Source organism: Pan troglodytes, chromosome 9 (genome assembly GCF_028858775.2).
Source record: "Pan troglodytes isolate AG18354 chromosome 9, NHGRI_mPanTro3-v2.0_pri, whole genome shotgun sequence".
In the NCBI taxonomy this organism is placed as follows: Eukaryota; Metazoa; Chordata; class Mammalia; order Primates; family Hominidae; genus Pan; species Pan troglodytes.
Genome location: NC_072407.2, coordinates 848,077 through 872,552, shown reverse-complemented (window position 1 = coordinate 872,552; position 24,476 = coordinate 848,077).

Sequence of the window (24,476 nt, the reverse complement as noted above, 5' to 3'; positions counted from 1 at the left end):
AGATATTTCCATGTTTATAGAGATAGCTGTGTAGATATTTCCATGTTTATACAGACCACGGTGTAGATATTTCCATGTTTATACAGATAGCGGTGCAGATATTTCCATGTTTCTACAGATGGCGATGTTAATATTTCCATCTATACACAGATGACTGTGTAGATATTTCCATGTTTATACAGATGGCGGTGCTGATAGTTCCATGGATATGTCGATGGCGGTGTAGATATTTCCATGTTTATGCAGATAGCGGTGTAGTTATTTCCATGTTTATATAGATAGCGGTGTAGATATTTCCATGTATATACACATGGCTGTGTAGATATTTCCATGTTTATACAGATGGCTGTGTAGATATTTCCATGTTTATACAGATGACTTTGTAAGTTTTTCCATGTTTATACAGATGACGGTGTAGATATTTCGATGTTTATAGAGATAGCAGTGGAGATATTTCCATGTTTATACAGATAGCGGTGTAGATATTTCCATGTTTATACTGATCGCGGTGTAGATATTTCCATGTTTATAGACATGGCGGTGTAGATATTTCCATGTTCATAGAGATAGAGGTGTTGATTTTTCCATGTTAATAGAGATAGCGGTGTGGATATTTCCATCTTTATACAGATAGGGGTCTAGATATTTCCATGTTTATAGAGATGGCGGTGTAGATATTTCCATGTTTATACAGATCGCGGTGGAGATATTTCAATGTTTATACAGATCAAGGTGTAGACATTTTCATGTTTATACAGATCGCGGTGTTGATATTACCATGTTTATAGGGATAGCGGTGCAAATATTTCCACATTTATACAGATAGCAGTGTAGTTATTAGCATGTTTATTCAGATAGCGGTGTAGATATTTCCATGTATAAACAGATGTCTGTGTAGATATTTCCATGTATAAACAGATGGTGGTGTAGATATTTCCTTGTTTATACAAATAGCGGTGTATTTATTTCCATGTTTATACAGAGAGCGGTGTAGATATTTCCACGTATATACAGACGGCTGTGTAGATATTTCCATGTTTATAGAGATGGCTGTGTAGATATTTCCATGTTTATACAGATGACTGTGTAGGTATTTCCATGTTTATACAGATTGCGGTGTAGATATTTCCATGTTTATAGAGATAGCTGTGTAGATATTTCCATGTTTATACAGATAGCACTGTAGATATTTCCATGTTTATACAGATTGCGGTGTAGTTATTTCCATGTTTATACAAATCGCGGTGTAGATATTTCCATGTTCCTACACATGACTGTGTTGGTATTTCCATGTTTATACAGATGGCTTTGTAGATATTTCCATGTTTATAGAGATTGCGGTGTAGATATTTCCATGTTTATACAGATAGCGGTGTAAATATTTCCATGTTTATACAGATCGTGGTGTAGATATTTCCATGTTTATACAGATACCGGTATAGGAATTTCCATGTTTATACAGACCGCAGTGTACATATTTCCATGTTTATACAGATAGCGGTGTAGATATTTCCATGTTTGTACAGATGGCGGTGTTGATGTTTCCACCTATACACAGATTGCCGTGTAGGTATTTCCATGTGTATACAGATGGCATGGTAGATATTTCCATGTTTATACAGATGGTGGTGTAGATATTTCCATGTTTATACATATGACTGTACAGGTATATCCATGTTTTTACAGATGGCATTGTAGATATTTCCATGTTTATAGAGATAGCAGTGTAGATATTTCCATGTTTATACAGATGGCGGTGTAGATATTTCCAAGTTTATAGAGATAGCGGTGTAGATATTTCCATATTTATACAGATAACAGTGTAGATATTTCCATGTTTATACAGATAGCGGTACATATATTTCCATGTTTGTACAGATGGCGGTGTTGATATTTCCATCAATACACAGATGACTGTGTAGATATTTCCATGTTTATAGAGATGGCAGTGTAGATATTTCCATGTTTATACAGATCACGGTGTAGATATTTCCATGTTTATACAGATCACGGTGTAGATATTTCCATGTTTATACAGATCAAGGTGTAGACATTTTCATGTTTATACAGATCGCGGTGTTGATATTACCATGTTTATAGGGATAGCGGTGCAAATATTTCCACATTTATACATATAGCGGTGTAGTTATTAGCATGTTTATTCAGATAGTGGTGTAGATATTTCCATGTATAAACAGATGTCTGTGTAGATATTTTCATGTTTAAACAGATGGTGGTGTAGATATTTCCTTGTTTATACAAATAGCGGTGTATTTATTTCCATATTTATACAGATAGCGGTGTAGATATTTCCAAGTATATACAGACGGCTGTGTAGATATTTCCATGTTTATAGAGATGGCTGTGTAGATATTTCCATGTTTATACAGATGACTTGGTAGGTATTTCCATGTTTATACAGATTGCGGTGTAGATATTTCCATGTTTATAGAGATAGCTGTGTAGATATTTCCATGTTTATACAGATAGCGGTGTAGATATTTCCATGTTTATACAGATCGCGGTGTTGTTATTTCCATGTTTATACAAATCGTGGTGTAGATATTTCCATGTTCCTACACATGACTGTGTTGGTATTTCCATGTTTATACAGATGGCTTTGTAGATATTCTCATGTTTATAGAGATAGCGGTGTAGATATTTCCATGTTTATACAGATAGCGGTGTAAATATTTCCATGTTTATACAGATCGTGGTGTAGATATTTCCATGTTTATACAGATAACAGTGTAGAAATTTCCATGTATATACAGACCGCAGTGTAGATATTTCCATGTTTATACAGATAGCGGTGTAGATATTTCCATGTTTCTACAGATGGCGGTGTTGATGTTTCCATCTAAACACAGATTGCCGTGTAGGTATTTCCATGTGTATACAGATGGCATTGTAGATATTTCCATGTTTATACAGATGGTGGTGTACATACTTCCATGTTTATACATATGACTGTAGAGGTATATCCATGTTTTTACAGATGGCATTGTAGATATTTCCATGTTTATAGAGATAACAGTGTAGATATTTCCTTGTTTATACAGATGGCGTTGTGGATATTTCCATGTTTATAGAGATAGCAGTGTAGATATTTCCATGTTTATACAGATAGCGGTGTAGATATTTCCATGTTTATACTGATCGCGGTGTACATATTTCCATGTTTATAGAGATGGCGGTGTAGATATTTCCATGTTCATAGAGATAGCGGTGTTGATTTTTCCATGTTTATAGAGATAGCGGTGTGGATATTTCCATGTTTATACAGATAGGGGTCTAGATATTTCCATGTTTATAGAGATGGCAGTGTAGATATTTCCATGTTTATACACATCACGGTGTAGATATTTCCATGTTTATACAGATCACAGTGTAGATATTTCCATGTTTATACAGATCAAGGTGTAGACATTTTCATGTTTATACAGATCGTGGTGTTGATATTACCATGTTTATAGGGATAGCGGGGCAAATATGTCCACATTTATACAGATAGCGGTGTAGTTATTAGCATGTTTATTCAGATAGCGGTGTAGATATTTCCATGTATAAACAGATGTCTGTGTAGATATTTCCATGTTTAAACAGATGGTGGTGTAGATATTTCCTTGTTTATACAAATAGCGGTGTATTTATTTCCATGTTTATACAGATAGCGGTGTAGATATTTAAACGTATATACAGACGGCTGTGTAGATATTTCCATGTTTATACAGATGGCGGTGTAGTTATTTCCATGTTTATAGAGATAGCTTTGTAGATATTTCCATGTTTATACAGATGGCAGTGTAGATATTTCCATGTTTATAGAGATCGCGGTTTAGATATTTCCATGTTTATACAGATAACGGTGTAGATAATACCATGTTTATACAAATACCAGTGTAAATATTTCCATGTTTATACAGATCACGGTGTAGATATTTCCAGGTTTATAGAGATAGCAGTGTAGATATTTCCATGTTTATACAGATAGCGGATTAGCTATTTCCATATTTATACAGACCGCGGTGTGGATATTTCCATGTTTATACAGATAGTGGTGCAGATATTTCCATGTTTGTAGAGATGGCGGTGTTGATATTTCCATCTATACACAGATGCCCGTGTAAATATTTCCATGTTTATACAGAAGGCGTCGCAGATAATTCCATGGATATGTAGAAGGCGGTGTAGATATTTCCATGTTTATATAGATAGCGGTGTAGATATTTCCATGTATATACAGATGGCTGTGTAGATATTTCCATGTTTATACAGATGTCTTTGTAAATATTTCCATGTTTATACAGATGAATTTGTAGGTATTTCCATGTTTATACAGATGGCGGTGTTGGTATTTCCATGTTTATAGAGATAGCTGTGTAGATATTTCCATGTTTATACATATAGCGGTGTAGATATTTCCATGTTTATACAGATCGTGGTGTAGATATTTCCATGTTTATACAGACAGCAGTGGAGATATTTCCATGTTTATACAGATGCCTATGCAGATATTTCCATATTTATACAGAGGGCTCTGTAGATATTTCCATGTTTATACAGATGGCAGTGAAGATTTTTCCATGTTCCTACACATGACTGTGTAGGTATTTCCATGTTTATTCAGTTGGCTTTGTAGATATTTCCATGTTTATAGAGATAGCGGTGTAGATATTTCCATGTTTATACAGATAGCGGTGTAAATATTTCCATGTTTATACAGATCGTGGTGTAGATATTTCCATGTTTATACAGATACCGGTGTAGAAATTTCGATGTTTATACAGACCGCAGTGTAGATATTTCCATGTTTATACAGATAGCGGTGTAGATATTTCCATGTTTGTACTGATGGCGGGGTAGATATTTCGATGTTTATAGAGATAGCAGTGGAGACATTTCCATGTTTATACAAATAGCGGTGTAGTTATTTCCATCTTTATATAGAGAGCGGTGTAGATATTTCCATGTATATGCACATGGCTGTGTAGATATTTCCATGTTTATACAGATGGCGGTGTAGGTATTTCCATGTTTATACAGATAACTTTGTAAGTATTTCCATGTTTATACTGATGGCGGGGTAGATATTTCGATGTTTATAGAGATAGCAGTGGAGACATTTCCATGTTTATACAAATAGCGGTGTAGTTATTTCCATCTTTATATAGAGAGCGGTGTAGATATTTCCATGTATATGCACATGGCTGTGTAGATATTTCAATGTTTATACAGATAGCGGTGTAGATATTTCCATGTTTATACTGATCACGGTGTAGATATTTACATGTTTATAGAGATGGCGGTGTAGATATTTCCATGTTTATAGAGACAGCGGTGTAAATATTTCCATATTTATACAGATAGCGGTGTAAATATTTCCATGTTTATACAGATCGTGGTGCAGATATTTCCATGTTTATTCAGATACCGGTGTAGAAATTTCCATGTTTATACATACCGCAGTGTAGATATTTCCATGTTTATACAGATAGCGGTGTAGATATTTCCATGTTTGTACAAATGGTGGTGTTGCTGTTTCATCTATACACAGATTGCCGTGTTGGTATTTCCATGTGTATACAGATGGCATTGTAGATATTTCCATGTTTATACAGATGGTGGTGCAGATATTTCCATGTTTATACAGATGACTGTATAGGTATTTCCATATTTTTACAGATGGCATTGTAGATATTTCCATGTTTATAGAGATAGCAGTGTAGATATTTCCATGTTTATACAGATGGCGGTGTAGATATTTCCATGTTTATAGAGATAGCGGTGTAGATATTTCCACATTTATACAGATAACGGTGTAGATATTTCCATGTTTATACAGATAGCAGTGTAAATATTTCCATGTTTATACAGATAACGGTGTAGATATTTCCAGGTTTATAGACATAGCAGTGTAGATATTTCCATGTTTATACAGATAGCGGTGCAGATATTTCCATGTTTGTACAGATGGCGGTGTTGATATTTCCATCTTTATACATACGACCGTGTAGATATTTCCATGTTTATACAGAAGGCGGAGCACATAATTCCATGAATATGTAGAAGGCGGTGTAGATATTTCCATGTTTATACAGATAGCGGTGTAGATATTTCCATGTATATACAGATGGCTGTGTAGATATTTCCATGTTTATACAGATGGCTGTGTAGATATTTCCATGTTTGTACAGATGACTTGTAGGTATTTCCATGTTTATACAGATGGCGGTGTAGGTATTTCCATGTTTATAGAGATAGCTATGTAGATATTTCCATGTTTATACAGATAGCGGTGTAGATATTTACATGTTTATAGAGATTGCGGTGTAGATAATTCCATGTTTATACAGACAGCAGAGGAGATATTTCCATGTATATACACATAGCGGTGTACATATTTCCATGTTTATAGATACAGCGGTGTAGGTATTTCCATATTTATACAGATAGCGGTGCAGATATTTCCATGTTTATAAAGATGCCTATGCAGCTAATTCCATATTTATACAGAGGGCTCTGTAGATATTTCCATGTTTATACAGATGGCAGTGTAGATTTTTCCATGTTCCTACACATGACTGTGTAGGTATTTCCATGTTTATACAGATGGCTTTGTAGATATTTCCATGTTTGTAGACATAGTAGTGTAGATATTTCCATGTTTATACAGATAGCGGTGTAAATATTTCCATGTTTATACAGATCGTGGTGTAGATATTTCCATGTTTATACAGATACCGGTGTAGAAATTTCCATGTTTATACAGACCGCAGTGTAGATATCTCCATGTTTATACAGATAGCGGTGTAGATATTTCCATGTTTGCACAGATGGCGGTGTTGGTGTTTCCATCTATACACAGATTGCCGTGTAGGTATTTCCATGTGTGTACAGATGACATTGTAGATATTTCCATGTTTATACAGATGGTGGTGTAGATATTTCCATGTTTATACAGATGACTGTATAGGTATTTCCATGTTTTTACAGATGGCATTGTAGATATTTCCATGTTTATAGTGATAGCAGTGTAGATATTTCCATGTTTATACAGTTGGCAGTGTAGATATTTCCATGTTTATAGAGATAGCGGTGTAGATATTTTCATATTTATACAGATAACGGTGTAGATATTTCCATGTTTATACAGATAGCAGTGTAAATATTTCCATGTTTATACAGATCACGGTGTAGATATTTCCAGGTTTATAGAGATAGCAGTGTAGATATTTCCATGTTTATACAGATAGCGGTTTAGCTATTTCCATGTTTATACAGACCGCGGTGTAGATATTTCCATGTTTATACAGATAGCGGTGCAGATATTTCCATGTTTGTACTGATGGCAGTGTTGATATTTCCATCTATACACAGATGACCGTGTAGATATTTCCATGTTTATACAGAAGGCGGCGCAGATATTTCCATGGATATGTAGAAGGCGGTGTAGATATTTCCATGTTTATACAGATAGCGGTGTAGATATTTCCATGTATATACAGATGGCTGTGTAGATATTTCCATGTTTATACAGATGGCTGTGTAGATATTTCCATGTTTATACAGATGACTTTGTAGGTATTTCCATCTTTATACAGATGGCGGTGTAGGTATTTCCATGTTTATAGAGATAGCTGTGTAGATATTTCCATGTTTATACAGATAGCGGTGTAGATATTTCCATGTTTATACAGATCGCAGTGTAGATATTTCCATGTTTATACAGACAGCAGTGGAGATATTTCCATGTTTATACACATAGCGGTGTACATATTTCCATGTTTATAGAGACAGCGGTGTAGGTATTTCCATGTTTATACAGATAGCGGTGCAGATATTTCCATGTTTATACAGATGCCTATGCAGATATTTCCATATTTATGCAGAGGGCTCTGAAGATATTTCCATGTTTATACAGATGGCAGTGTAGATTTTTCCATGTTCCTACACATGACTGTGTAGGTATTTCCATGTTTATACAGATGGCTTTGTAGATATTTCCATGTTTACAGAGATAGCGGTGTAGATATTTCCATGTTTATACAGATAGCGGTGTAAATATTTCCATGTTTATACAGATCGTGGTGTAGATATTTCCACGTTTATACAGATAGCGGTGTAGAAATTTCCATGTTTATACAGACCGCAGTGTAGATATCTCCATGATTATACAGATAGAGGTGTAGATTTTTCCATGTTTGTACAGATGGCGGTGTTGATGTTTCCATCAATACACAGATTGCCGTGTAGGTATTTCCATGTGTATACAGATGGCATTGTAGATATTTCCATGTTTATACAGATGGTGGTGTAGATATTTCCATGTTTATAGAGATAGCTGTGAAGATACTTCCATGTTTATACAGATAGCGCTGTAGATATTTCCATGTTTATACAGATCGCGGTGTAGTTATTTCCATGTTTATACAAATCGCGGTGTAGATATTTCCATGTTCCTACACATGACTGTGTTAGTATTTCCATGTTTATACAGATGGCTTTGTAGATATTTCCATGTTTATAGAGATTGCGGTGTAGATATTTCCATGTTTATAGAGATTGCGGTGTAAATATTTCCATGTTTATACAGATCGTGGTGTAGATATTTCCATGTTTATACAGATACCGGTGTAGAAATTTCATGTTTATACAGACCGCTGTGTAGATATTTCCATGTTTATACAGATAGCGGTGTAGATATTTCCATGTTTGTACAGATGGCGGTGTTGATGTTTCCATCTATACACAGATTGCCGTGTAGGTATTTCCATGTGTATACAGATAGCATTGTAGATATTTCCATGTTTATACAGATGGTGGTGTAGATATTTCCATGTTTATACATATGACTGTACAGGTATATCTATGTTTTTACAGAAGGCATTGTAGATATTTCCATGTTTATAGAGATAGCAGTGTAGATATTTCCATGTTTATACAGATGGCGGTGTAGATATTTCCATGTTTATAGAGACAGCGGTGTAAATATTTCCATATTTATACAGATAGCGGTGTAAATATTTCCATGTTTATACAGATCGTGGTGCAGATATTTCCATGTTTATTCATATACCGGTGTAGAAATTTCCATGTTTATACATACCGCAGTGTAGATATTTCCATGTTTATACAGATAGCGGTGTAGATATTTCCATGTTTGTACAGATGGTGGTGTTGCTGTTTCATCTATACATAGATTGCCGTGTTGGTATTTCCATGTGTATACAGATGGCATTGTAGATATTTCCATGTTTATACAGATGGTGGTGCAGATATTTCCATGTTTATACAGATGACTGTATAGGTATTTCCATATTTTTACAGATGGCATTGTAGATATTTCCATGTTTATAGAGATAGCAGTGTAGATATTTCCATGTTTATACAGATGGCGGTGTAGATATTTCCATGTTTATAGAGATAGCGGTGTAGATATTTCCACATTTATACAGATAACGGTGTAGATATTTCCATGTTTATACAGATAGCAGTGTAAATATTTCCATGTTTATACAGATAACGGTGTAGATATTTCCAGGTTTATAGACATAGCAGTGTAGATATTTCCATGTTTATACAGATAGCGGTGCAGATATTTCCATGTTTGTACAGATGGCGGTGTTGATATTTCCATCTTTATACAGACGACCGTGTAGATATTTCCATGTTTATACAGAAGGCGGAGCACATAATTCCATGAATATGTAGAAGGCGGTGTAGATATTTCCATGTTTATACAGATAGCGGTGTAGATATTTCCATGTATATACAGATGGCTGTGTAGATATTTCCATGTTTATACAGATGGCTGTGTAGATATTTCCATGTTTGTACAGATGACTTGTAGGTATTTCCATGTTTATACAGATGGCGGTGTAGGTATTTCCATGTTTATAGAGATAGCTATGTAGACATTTCCATGTTTATACAGATAGCGGTGTAGATATTTACATGTTTATAGAGATTGCGGTGTAGATAATTCCATGTTTATACAGACAGCAGAGGAGATATTTCCATGTTTATACACATAGCGGTGTACATATTTCCATGTTTATAGATACAGCGGTGTAGGTATTTCCATATTTATACAGATAGCGGTGCAGATATTTCCATGTTTATAAAGATGCCTATGCAGCTAATTCCATATTTATACAGAGGGCTCTGTAGATATTTCCATGTTTATACAGATGGCAGTGTAGATTTTTCCATGTTCCTACACATGACTGTGTAGGTATTTCCATGTTTATACAGATGGCTTTGTAGATATTTCCATGTTTGTAGACATAGTAGTGTAGATATTTCCATGTTTATACAGATAGCGGTGTAAATATTTCCATGTTTATACAGATCGTGGTGTAGATATTTCCATGTTTATACAGATACCGGTGTAGAAATTTCCATGTTTATACAGACCGCAGTGTAGATATCTCCATGTTTATACAGATAGCTGTGTAGATATTTCCATGTTTGCACAGATGGCGGTGTTGGTGTTTCCATCTATACACAGATTGCCGTGTAGGTATTTCCATGTGTATACAGATGACATTGTAGATATTTCCATGTTTATACAGATGGTGGTGTAGATATTTCCATGTTTATACAGATGACTGTATAGGTATTTCCATGTTTTTACAGATGGCATTGTAGATATTTCCATGTTTATAGCGATAGCAGTGTAGATATTTCCATGTTTATACAGTTGGCAGTGTAGATATTTCCATGTTTATAGAGATAGCGGTGTAGATATTTTCATATTTATACAGATAACGGTGTAGATATTTCCATGTTTATACAGATAGCAGTGTAAATATTTCCATGTTTATACAGATCACGGTGTAGATATTTCCAGGTTTATAGAGATAGCAGTGTAGATATTTCCATGTTTATACAGATAGCGGTTTAGCTATTTCCATGTTTATACAGACCGCGGTGTAGATATTTCCATGTTTATACAGATAGCGGTGCAGATATTTCCATGTTTGTACTGATGGCAGTGTTGATATTTCCATCTATACACAGATGACCGTGTAGATATTTCCATGTTTATACAGAAGGCGGCGCAGATATTTCCATGGATATGTAGAAGGCGGTGTAGATATTTCCATGTTTATACAGATAGCGGTGTAGATATTTCCATGTATATACAGATGGCTGTGTAGATATTTCCATGTTTATACAGATGGCTGTGTAGATATTTCCATGTTTATACAGATGACTTTGTAGGTATTTCCATCTTTATACAGATGGCGGTGTAGGTATTTCCATGTTTATAGAGATAGCTGTGTAGATATTTCCATGTTTATACAGATAGCGGTGTAGATATTTCCATGTTTATACAGATCGCAGTGTAGATATTTCCATGTTTATACAGACAGCAGTGGAGATATTTCCATGTTTATACACATAGCGGTGTACATATTTCCATGTTTATAGAGACAGCGGTGTAGGTATTTCCATGTTTATACAGATAGCGGTGCAGATATTTCCATGTTTATACAGATGCCTATGCAGATATTTCCATATTTATGCAGAGGGCTCTGAAGATATTTCCATGTTTATACAGATGGCAGTGTAGATTTTTCCATGTTCCTACACATGACTGTGTAGGTATTTCCATGTTTATACAGATGGCTTTGTAGATATTTCCATGTTTACAGAGATAGCGGTGTAGATATTTCCATGTTTATACAGATAGCGGTGTAAATATTTCCATGTTTATACAGATCGTGGTGTAGATATTTCCACGTTTATACAGATAGCGGTGTAGAAATTTCCATGTTTATACAGACCGCAGTGTAGATATCTCCATGATTATACAGATAGAGGTGTAGATTTTTCCATGTTTGTACAGATGGCGGTGTTGATGTTTCCATCAATACACAGATTGCCGTGTAGGTATTTCCATGTGTATACAGATGGCATTGTAGATATTTCCATGTTTATACAGATGGTGGTGTAGATATTTCCATGTTTATAGAGATAGCTGTGAAGATACTTCCATGTTTATACAGATAGCGCTGTAGATATTTCCATGTTTATACAGATCGCGGTGTAGTTATTTCCATGTTTATACAAATCGCGGTGTAGATATTTCCATGTTCCTACACATGACTGTGTTAGTATTTCCATGTTTATACAGATGGCTTTGTAGATATTTCCATGTTTATAGAGATTGCGGTGTAGATATTTCCATGTTTATAGAGATTGCGGTGTAAATATTTCCATGTTTATACAGATCGTGGTGTAGATATTTCCATGTTTATACAGATACCGGTGTAGAAATTTCATGTTTATACAGACCGCTGTGTAGATATTTCCATGTTTATACAGATAGCGGTGTAGATATTTCCATGTTTGTACAGATGGCGGTGTTGATGTTTCCATCTATACACAGATTGCCGTGTAGGTATTTCCATGTGTATACAGATAGCATTGTAGATATTTCCATGTTTATACAGATGGTGGTGTAGATATTTCCATGTTTATACATATGACTGTACAGGTATATCTATGTTTTTACAGAAGGCATTGTAGATATTTCCATGTTTATAGAGATAGCAGTGTAGATATTTCCATGTTTATACAGATGGCGGTGTAGATATTTCCATGTTTATAGAGACAGCGGTGTAAATATTTCCATATTTATACAGATAGCGGTGTAAATATTTCCATGTTTATACAGATCGTGGTGCAGATATTTCCATGTTTATTCATATACCGGTGTAGAAATTTCCATGTTTATACATACCGCAGTGTAGATATTTCCATGTTTATACAGATAGCGGTGTAGATATTTCCATGTTTGTACAGATGGTGGTGTTGCTGTTTCATCTATACATAGATTGCCGTGTTGGTATTTCCATGTGTATACAGATGGCATTGTAGATATTTCCATGTTTATACAGATGGTGGTGCAGATATTTCCATGTTTATACAGATGACTGTATAGGTATTTCCATATTTTTACAGATGGCATTGTAGATATTTCCATGTTTATAGAGATAGCAGTGTAGATATTTCCATGTTTATACAGATGGCGGTGTAGATATTTCCATGTTTATAGAGATAGCGGTGTAGATATTTCCACATTTATACAGATAACGGTGTAGATATTTCCATGTTTATACAGATAGCAGTGTAAATATTTCCATGTTTATACAGATAACGGTGTAGATATTTCCAGGTTTATAGACATAGCAGTGTAGATATTTCCATGTTTATACAGATAGCGGTGCAGATATTTCCATGTTTGTACAGATGGCGGTGTTGATATTTCCATCTTTATACAGACGACCGTGTAGATATTTCCATGTTTATACAGAAGGCGGAGCACATAATTCCATGAATATGTAGAAGGCGGTGTAGATATTTCCATGTTTATACAGATAGCGGTGTAGATATTTCCATGTATATACAGATGGCTGTGTAGATATTTCCATGTTTATACAGATGGCTGTGTAGATATTTCCATGTTTGTACAGATGACTTGTAGGTATTTCCATGTTTATACAGATGGCGGTGTAGGTATTTCCATGTTTATAGAGATAGCTATGTAGATATTTCCATGTTTATACAGATAGCGGTGTAGATATTTACATGTTTATAGAGATTGCGGTGTAGATAATTCCATGTTTATACAGACAGCAGAGGAGATATTTCCATGTTTATACACATAGCGGTGTACATATTTCCATGTTTATAGATACAGCGGTGTAGGTATTTCCATATTTATACAGATAGCGGTGCAGATATTTCCATGTTTATAAAGATGCCTATGCAGCTAATTCCATATTTATACAGAGGGCTCTGTAGATATTTCCATGTTTATACAGATGGCAGTGTAGATTTTTCCATGTTCCTACACATGACTGTGTAGGTATTTCCATGTTTATACAGATGGCTTTGTAGATATTTCCATGTTTGTAGACATAGTAGTGTAGATATTTCCATGTTTATACAGATAGCGGTGTAAATATTTCCATGTTTATACAGATCGTGGTGTAGATATTTCCATGTTTATACAGATACCGGTGTAGAAATTTCCATGTTTATACAGACCGCAGTGTAGATATCTCCATGTTTATACAGATAGCTGTGTAGATATTTCCATGTTTGCACAGATGGCGGTGTTGGTGTTTCCATCTATACACAGATTGCCGTGTAGGTATTTCCATGTGTATACAGATGACATTGTAGATATTTCCATGTTTATACAGATGGTGGTGTAGATATTTCCATGTTTATACAGATGACTGTATAGGTATTTCCATGTTTTTACAGATGGCATTGTAGATATTTCCATGTTTATAGCGATAGCAGTGTAGATATTTCCATGTTTATACAGTTGGCAGTGTAGATATTTCCATGTTTATAGAGATAGCGGTGTAGATATTTTCATATTTATACAGATAACGGTGTAGATATTTCCATGTTTATACAGATAGCAGTGTAAATATTTCCATGTTTATACAGATCACGGTGTAGATATTTCCAGGTTTATAGAGATAGCAGTGTAGATATTTCCATGTTTATACAGATAGCGGTTTAGCTATTTCCATGTTTATACAGACCGCGGTGTAGATATTTCCATGTTTATACAGATAGCGGTGCAGATATTTCCATGTTTGTACTGATGGCAGTGTTGATATTTCCATCTATACACAGATGACCGTGTAGATATTTCCATGTTTATACAGAAGGCGGCGCAGATATTTCCATGGATATGTAGAAGGCGGTGTAGATATTTCCATGTTTATACAGATAGCGGTGTAGATATTTCCATGTATATACAGATGGCTGTGTAGATATTTCCATGTTTATACAGATGGCTGTGTAGATATTTCCATGTTTATACAGATGACTTTGTAGGTATTTCCATCTTTATACAGATGGCGGTGTAGGTATTTCCATGTTTATAGAGATAGCTGTGTAGATATTTCCATGTTTATACAGATAGCGGTGTAGATATTTCCATGTTTATACAGATCGCAGTGTAGATATTTCCATGTTTATACAGACAGCAGTGGAGATATTTCCATGTTTATACACATAGCGGTGTACATATTTCCATGTTTATAGAGACAGCGGTGTAGGTATTTCCATGTTTATACAGATAGCGGTGCAGATATTTCCATGTTTATACAGATGCCTATGCAGATATTTCCATATTTATGCAGAGGGCTCTGAAGATATTTCCATGTTTATACAGATGGCAGTGTAGATTTTTCCATGTTCCTACACATGACTGTGTAGGTATTTCCATGTTTATACAGATGGCTTTGTAGATATTTCCATGTTTACAGAGATAGCGGTGTAGATATTTCCATGTTTATACAGATAGCGGTGTAAATATTTCCATGTTTATACAGATCGTGGTGTAGATATTTCCACGTTTATACAAATAGCGGTGTAGAAATTTCCACGTTTATACAGACCGCAGTGTAGATATCTCCATGATTATACAGATAGCGGTGTAGATTTTTCCATGTTTGTACAGATGGCGGTGTTGATGTTTCCATCAATACACAGATTGCCGTGTAGGTATTTCCATGTGTATACAGATGGCATTGTAGATATTTCCATGTTTATACAGATGGTGGTGTAGATATTTCCATGTTTATACAGATGACTGTATAGGTATTTCCATGTTTTTACAGATGGCATTGTAGATATTTCCATGTTTATAGAGATAGCGGTGTAGATATTTCCATGTTTATACAGATAGCAGTGTAAATATTTCCATGTTTATACAGATCACGGTGTAGATATTCCCAGGTTTATGGAGATAGCATTGTAGATATTTCCACGTTTCTACAGATAGCGGTTTAGCTATTTCCATGTTTATACAGACCGCGGTGTAGATATTTCCATGTTTATACAGATAGCGGTGCAGATATTTCCATGTTTGTACAGATGGCGGTGTTGATATTTCCATCTTTACACAGATGCCCGTGTAGATATTTCCATGTTTATACAGAAGGCGGAGCACAAATTTCCATGAATATGTAGAAGGCGGTGTAGATATTTCCATGTTTATACAGATAGCGGTGTAGATATTTCCATGTATATACAGATGGCTGTGTAGATATTTCCATGTGTATACAGATGGCTTTGTAGATATTTCCATGTTTATACAGATGACTTTGTAGGTATTTCCATGTTTATACAGATAGCGGTGTAGGTATTTCCATGTTTATAGAGATAGCTGTGTAGATATTTCCATGTTTATACAGATAGCGGTGTAGATATTTCCATGTTTATAGAGATGGCGGTTTAGCTATTTCCATGTTTATACAGACCGCGGTGTAGATATTTCCATGTTTATACATATAGCGGTGCAGATATTTCCATGTTTGTACAGATGGCGGTGATGATATTTCCATCTATACACATATGACCGTGTAGATATTTCCATGTTTATACAGAAGGCGGCGCAGATATTTCCATGGATATGTAGAAGGCGGTGTAGATATTTCCATGTTTATACAGATAGCGGTGTAGATATTTCCATGTATATACAGATGGCTGTGTAGATATTTCCATGTTTACACAGATGGCTGTGTAGTTATTTCCATGTTTATACAGATGACTTTGTAGCTATTTCCATGTTTATACAGATGGCGGTGTAGGTATTTCCATGTTTATAGAGATAGCTGTGTAGATATTTCCATGTTTATACAGATAGCGGTGTAGATATTTCCATGTTTATACAGATGACTTTGTAGGTATTTCCATGTTTATACAGATGGCGGTGTAGGTATTTCCATGTTTATAGAGTTAGCTGTGTAGATATTTCCATGTTCATACAGATAGCGGTGTAGAAATTTCCATATTTATACAGATCGCGGTGTAGATATTTCCATGTTTATACAGACAGCAGTGGAGATATTTCCATGTTTATACACATAGCGGTGTACATATTTCCATGTTTATAGAGACAGCGGTGTAGGTATTTCCATGTTTATACAGATAGCGGTGCAGATATTTCCATGTTTATACATATGCCTATGCAGATATTTCCATATTTATACAGAGGGCTCTGTAGATATTTCCATGTTTATACAGATGGCAGTGTAGATTTTTCCATGTTCCTACACATGACTGTGTAGGTATTTCCATGTTTATACAGATGGCATTGTAGATATTTCCATGTTTATGCAGATGGCGGTGTAGGTATTTCCACGTTTATAGAGATAGCTGTGTAGATATTTCCATGTTTATACAGATAGCGGTGTAGATATTTCCATGTTTATACAGATCGCGGTGTAGATATTTCCATGTTTATATAGACAGCAGTGGAGATATTTCCATATTTATACACATAGCGGTGTACATATTTCCATGTTTATAGAGACAGCGGTGTAGGTATTTCCATGTTTATACAGATGGCTTTGTAGATATTTCCATGTTTATAGAGATAGCGGTGTAGATATTTCCCTGTTTATACAGATAGCGGTGTAAATATTTCCATGTTTATTCAGATCGTGGTGTAGATATTTCCATGTTTATACAGATACCGGTGTAGAAATTTCCATGTTTATACAGACCGCAGTGTAGATATTTCCATGTTTATACAGATAGCGGTGTAGATATTTCCAGGTTTGTACAGATGGCGGAGTTGATGTTTCCATCTATACACAGATTGCCGTGTAGGTATTTCCATGTGTATACAGATGGCATTGTAGATATTTCCATGTTTATACAGATGGTGGTGTAGATATTTCCATGTTTATACAGATGACTGTATAGGTATTTCCATGATTTTACAGATGGCATTGTAGATATTTCCATGTTTATAGAGATAGCAGTGTAGATATTTCCATGTTTATACAGATGGCGGTGTAGATATTTCCATGTTTATGGAGATAGCGGTGTAGATATTTCCATATTTATACAGATATCGGTGTAGATATTTCCATGTTTATACAGATAGCGGTTTAGCTATTTCCATGTTTATACAGATGACTGTATAGGCATTTGCATGTTTTTAGAGATGGCATTGTAGATATTTCCATGTTTATAGAGATAGCACTGGAGATATTTCCATGTTTATACAGATAGCGGTGTAGATATTTCCATGTTTATACTGATCACGGTGTAGATATTTACATGTTTATAGAGATGGCGGTGTAGATATTCCCATGTTTATAGAGATAGCGGTGTAGATATTTCCATGTTTATACAGATAGCGGTGTAGATATTTCCATGTCTATACAGATCGTGGTGTAAATATTTCCATGTTTATACAGATACCGGTGTAGAAATTGCCATGTGTATACAGACCGCAGGGTAGATATTTCCATGTTTATACAGATAGCGCTGTAGATATTTCCATGTTTGTACAGATGGCGGTGTTGCTGTTTCCATCTATACACAGATTGCCGTGTTGGTATTTCCATGTGTATACACATGGCATTGTAGATATTTACATGTTTATACAGATGGTGGTGTAGATATTTCCATGTTTATACAGATGACTGTATAGCTATTTCCCTGTTTTTACAGATGGCATTGTAGATATTTCCATGTTTATAGAGATAGCAGTGTAGATATTTCCATGTTTATACAGATGGCGGTGTAGATATTTCCATGTTTATAAGGATAGCGGTGTAGATATTTCCATATTTATACAGAAAACCGTGTAGATATTTCCATGTTTATACAGATAGCAGTGTAAATATTTCCATGTTTATACAGATCACGTTGTAGATATTTCCAGGTTTATAGAGATAGCAGTGTAGATTTTTCCATATTTATACAGATAACGGTGTAGATATTTCCATGTTTATACAGATAGCGTTTTAGCTATTTCCATGTTTATACAGATGACTGTATAGGCATTTCCCTGTTTTTACAGATGGCATTGTAGATATTTCCATGTTTATAGAGATAGCAGTGTAGATATTTTCATGTATATACAGATGGCGGTGTAGATATTTCCATGTTTATGGAGATAGCGGTGTAGATATTTCCATATTTATACAGATATCGGTGTAGATATTTCCATGTTTATACAGACAGCGGTTTAGCTATTTCCATGTTTATACAGATGGCTGTATAGGCGTTTCCACGTTTTTAGAGATGGCATTGTAGATATTTCCATGTTTATAGAGATAGCAGTGTAGATATTGCGATGTTTATACAGATAGCAGTGTAAATATTTCCGTGTTTATAAAGATCACGGTGTAGATATTTCCAGGTTTATAGAGATAGCAGTGTAGATATTTCCATGTTTATACAGATAGCGGTTTAGCTATTTCCATGTTTGCACAGACCGCGGTGTAGATATTTCCATGTTTATACAGTTAGCGGTGCAGATATTTCCATGTTTGTACAGATGGCGGTGTTGGTATTTCCATCTATACACAGATGACCGTGTAGATATTTCCATGTTTATACAGAAGGCGGCGCAGATATTTCCATGGATATGTAGAAGGCGGTGTAGATATTTCCATGTTTATACGGATAGCGGTGTAGATATTTCCATGTATATACAGATGGCTGTGTAGATATTTCCATGTTTATACAGATGGCTGTGTAGATATTTCCATGTTTATACAGATGACTTTGTAGGTATTTCCATGTTTATACAGATGGCGGTGTAGGTATTTCCATGTTTATAGAGTTAGCTGTGTAGATATTTCCATGTTCATACAGATAGCGGTGTAGAAATTTCCATATTTATACAGATCGCGGTGTAGATATTTCCATGTTTATACAGACAGCAGTGGAGATATTTCCATGTTTATACACATAGCGGTGTACATATTTCCATGTTTATAGAGACAGCGGTGTAGGTATTTCCATGTTTATACAGATAGCGGTGCAGATATTTCCATGTTTATACATATGCCTATGCAGATATTTCCATATTTATACAGAGGGCTCTGTAGATATTTCCATGTTTATACAGATGGCAGTGTAGATTTTTCCATGTTCCTACACATGACTGTGTAGGTATTTCCATGTTTATACAGATGGCATTGTAGATATTTCCATGTTTATGCAGATGGCGGTGTAGGTATTTCCACGTTTATAGAGATAGCTGTGTAGATATTTCCATGTTTATACAGATAGCGGTGTAGATATTTCCATGTTTATACAGATCGCGGTGTAGATATTTCCATGTTTATATAGACAGCAGTGGAGATATTTCCATATTTATACACATAGCGGTGTACATATTTCCATGTTTATAGAGACAGCGGTGTAGGTATTTCCATGTTTATACAGATGGCTTTGTAGATATTTCCATGTTTATAGAGATAGCGGTGTAGATATTTCCCTGTTTATACAGATAGCGGTGTAAATATTTCCATGTTTATTCAGATCGTGGTGTAGATATTTCCATGTTTATACAGATACCGGTGTAGAAATTTCCATGTTTATACAGACCGCAGTGTAGATATTTCCATGTTTATACAGATAGCGGTGTAGATATTTCCAGGTTTGTACAGATGGCGGAGTTGATGTTTCCATCTATACACAGATTGCCGTGTAGGTATTTCCATGTGTATACAGATGGCATTGTAGATATTTCCATGTTTATACAGATGGTGGTGTAGATATTTCCATGTTTATACAGATGACTGTATAGGTATTTCCATGATTTTACAGATGGCATTGTAGATATTTCCATGTTTATAGAGATAGCAGTGTAGATATTTCCATGTTTATACAGATGGCGGTGTAGATATTTCCATGTTTATGGAGATAGCGGTGTAGATATTTCCATATTTATACAGATATCGGTGTAGATATTTCCATGTTTATACAGATAGCGGTTTAGCTATTTCCATGTTTATACAGATGACTGTATAGGCATTTGCATGTTTTTAGAGATGGCATTGTAGATATTTCCATGTTTATAGAGATAGCACTGGAGATATTTCCATGTTTATACAGATAGCGGTGTAGATATTTCCATGTTTATACTGATCACGGTGTAGATATTTACATGTTTATAGAGATGGCGGTGTAGATATTCCCATGTTTATAGAGATAGCGGTGTAGATATTTCCATGTTTATACAGATAGCGGTGTAGATATTTCCATGTCTATACAGATCGTGGTGTAAATATTTCCATGTTTATACAGATACCGGTGTAGAAATTGCCATGTGTATACAGACCGCAGGGTAGATATTTCCATGTTTATACAGATAGCGCTGTAGATATTTCCATGTTTGTACAGATGGCGGTGTTGCTGTTTCCATCTATACACAGATTGCCGTGTTGGTATTTCCATGTGTATACACATGGCATTGTAGATATTTACATGTTTATACAGATGGTGGTGTAGATATTTCCATGTTTATACAGATGACTGTATAACTATTTCCCTGTTTTTACAGATGGCATTGTAGATATTTCCATGTTTATAGAGATAGCAGTGTAGATATTTCCATGTTTATACAGATGGCGGTGTAGATATTTCCATGTTTATAAGGATAGCGGTGTAGATATTTCCATATTTATACAGAAAACCGTGTAGATATTTCCATGTTTATACAGATAGCAGTGTAAATATTTCCATGTTTATACAGATCACGTTGTAGATATTTCCAGGTTTATAGAGATAGCAGTGTAGATTTTTCCATATTTATACAGATAACGGTGTAGATATTTCCATGTTTATACAGATAGCGTTTTAGCTATTTCCATGTTTATACAGATGACTGTATAGGCATTTCCCTGTTTTTACAGATGGCATTGTAGATATTTCCATGTTTATAGAGATAGCAGTGTAGATATTTTCATGTATATACAGATGGCGGTGTAGATATTTCCATGTTTATGGAGATAGCGGTGTAGATATTTCCATATTTATACAGATATCGGTGTAGATATTTCCATGTTTATACAGACAGCGGTTTAGCTATTTCCATGTTTATACAGATGGCTGTATAGGCGTTTCCACGTTTTTAGAGATGGCATTGTAGATATTTCCATGTTTATAGAGATAGCAGTGTAGATATTGCGATGTTTATACAGATAGCAGTGTAAATATTTCCGTGTTTATAAAGATCACGGTGTAGATATTTCCAGGTTTATAGAGATAGCAGTGTAGATATTTCCATGTTTATACAGATAGCGGTTTAGCTATTTCCATGTTTGCACAGACCGCGGTGTAGATATTTCCATGTTTATACAGTTAGCGGTGCAGATATTTCCATGTTTGTACAGATGGCGGTGTTGGTATTTCCATCTATACACAGATGACCGTGTAGATATTTCCATGTTTATACAGAAGGCGGCGCAGATATTTCCATGGATATGTAGAAGGCGGTGTAGATATTTCCATGTTTATACGGATAGCGGTGTAGATATTTCCATGTATATACAGATGGCTGTGTAGATATTTCCATGTTTATACAGATGGCTGTGTAGATATTTCCATGTTTATACAGATGACTTTGTAGGTATTTCCATGTTTATACAGATGGCGGTGTAGGTATTTCCATGTTTATAGAGTTAGCTGTGTAGATATTTCCATGTTCATACAGATAGCGGTGTAGAAATTTCCATATTTATACAGATCGCGGTGTAGATATTTCCATGTTTATACAGACAGCAGTGGAGATATTTCCATGTTTATACACATAGCGGTGTACATATTTCCATGTTTATAGAGACAGCGGTGTAGGTATTTCCATGTTTATACAGATAGCGGTGCAGATATTTCCATGTTTATACATATGCCTATGCAGATATTTCCATATTTATACAGAGGGCTCTGTAGATATTTCCATGTTTATACAGATGGCAGTGTAGATTTTTCCATGTTCCTACACATGACTGTGTAGGTATTTCCATGTTTATACAGATGGCATTGTAGATATTTCCATGTTTATGCAGATGGCGGTGTAGGTATTTCCACGTTTATAGAGATAGCTGTGTAGATATTTCCATGTTTATACAGATAGCGGTGTAGATATTTCCATGTTTATACAGATCGCGGTGTAGATATTTCCATGTTTATATAGACAGCAGTGGAGATATTTCCATATTTATACACATAGCGGTGTACATATTTCCATGTTTATAGAGACAGCGGTGTAGGTATTTCCATGTTTATACAGATGGCTTTGTAGATATTTCCATGTTTATAGAGATAGCGGTGTAGATATTTCCCTGTTTATACAGATAGCGGTGTAAATATTTCCATGTTTATTCAGATCGTGGTGTAGATATTTCCATGTTTATACAGATACCGGTGTAGAAATTTCCATGTTTATACAGACCGCAGTGTAGATATTTCCATGTTTATACAGATAGCGGTGTAGATATTTCCAGGTTTGTACAGATGGCGGAGTTGATGTTTCCATCTATACACAGATTGCCGTGTAGGTATTTCCATGTGTATACAGATGGCATTGTAGATATTTCCATGTTTATACAGATGGTGGTGTAGATATTTCCATGTTTATACAGATGACTGTATAGGTATTTCCATGATTTTACAGATGGCATTGTAGATATTTCCATGTTTATAGAGATAGCAGTGTAGATATTTCCATGTTTATACAGATGGCGGTGTAGATATTTCCATGTTTATGGAGATAGCGGTGTAGATATTTCCATATTTATACAGATATCGGTGTAGATATTTCCATGTTTATACAGATAGCGGTTTAGCTATTTCCATGTTTATACAGATGACTGTATAGGCATTTGCATGTTTTTAGAGATGGCATTGTAGATATTTCCATGTTTATAGAGATAGCACTGGAGATATTTCCATGTTTATACAGATAGCGGTGTAGATATTTCCATGTTTATACTGATCACGGTGTAGATATTTACATGTTTATAGAGATGGCGGTGTAGATATTCCCATGTTTATAGAGATAGCGGTGTAGATATTTCCATGTTTATACAGATAGCGGTGTAGATATTTCCATGTCTATACAGATCGTGGTGTAAATATTTCCATGTTTATACAGATACCGGTGTAGAAATTGCCATGTGTATACAGACCGCAGGGTAGATATTTCCATGTTTATACAGATAGCGCTGTAGATATTTCCATGTTTGTACAGATGGCGGTGTTGCTGTTTCCATCTATACACAGATTGCCGTGTTGGTATTTCCATGTGTATACACATGGCATTGTAGATATTTACATGTTTATACAGATGGTGGTGTAGATATTTCCATGTTTATACAGATGACTGTATAACTATTTCCCTGTTTTTACAGATGGCATTGTAGATATTTCCATGTTTATAGAGATAGCAGTGTAGATATTTCCATGTTTATACAGATGGCGGTGTAGATATTTCCATGTTTATAAGGATAGCGGTGTAGATATTTCCATATTTATACAGAAAACCGTGTAGATATTTCCATGTTTATACAGATAGCAGTGTAAATATTTCCATGTTTATACAGATCACGTTGTAGATATTTCCAGGTTTATAGAGATAGCAGTGTAGATTTTTCCATATTTATACAGATAACGGTGTAGAT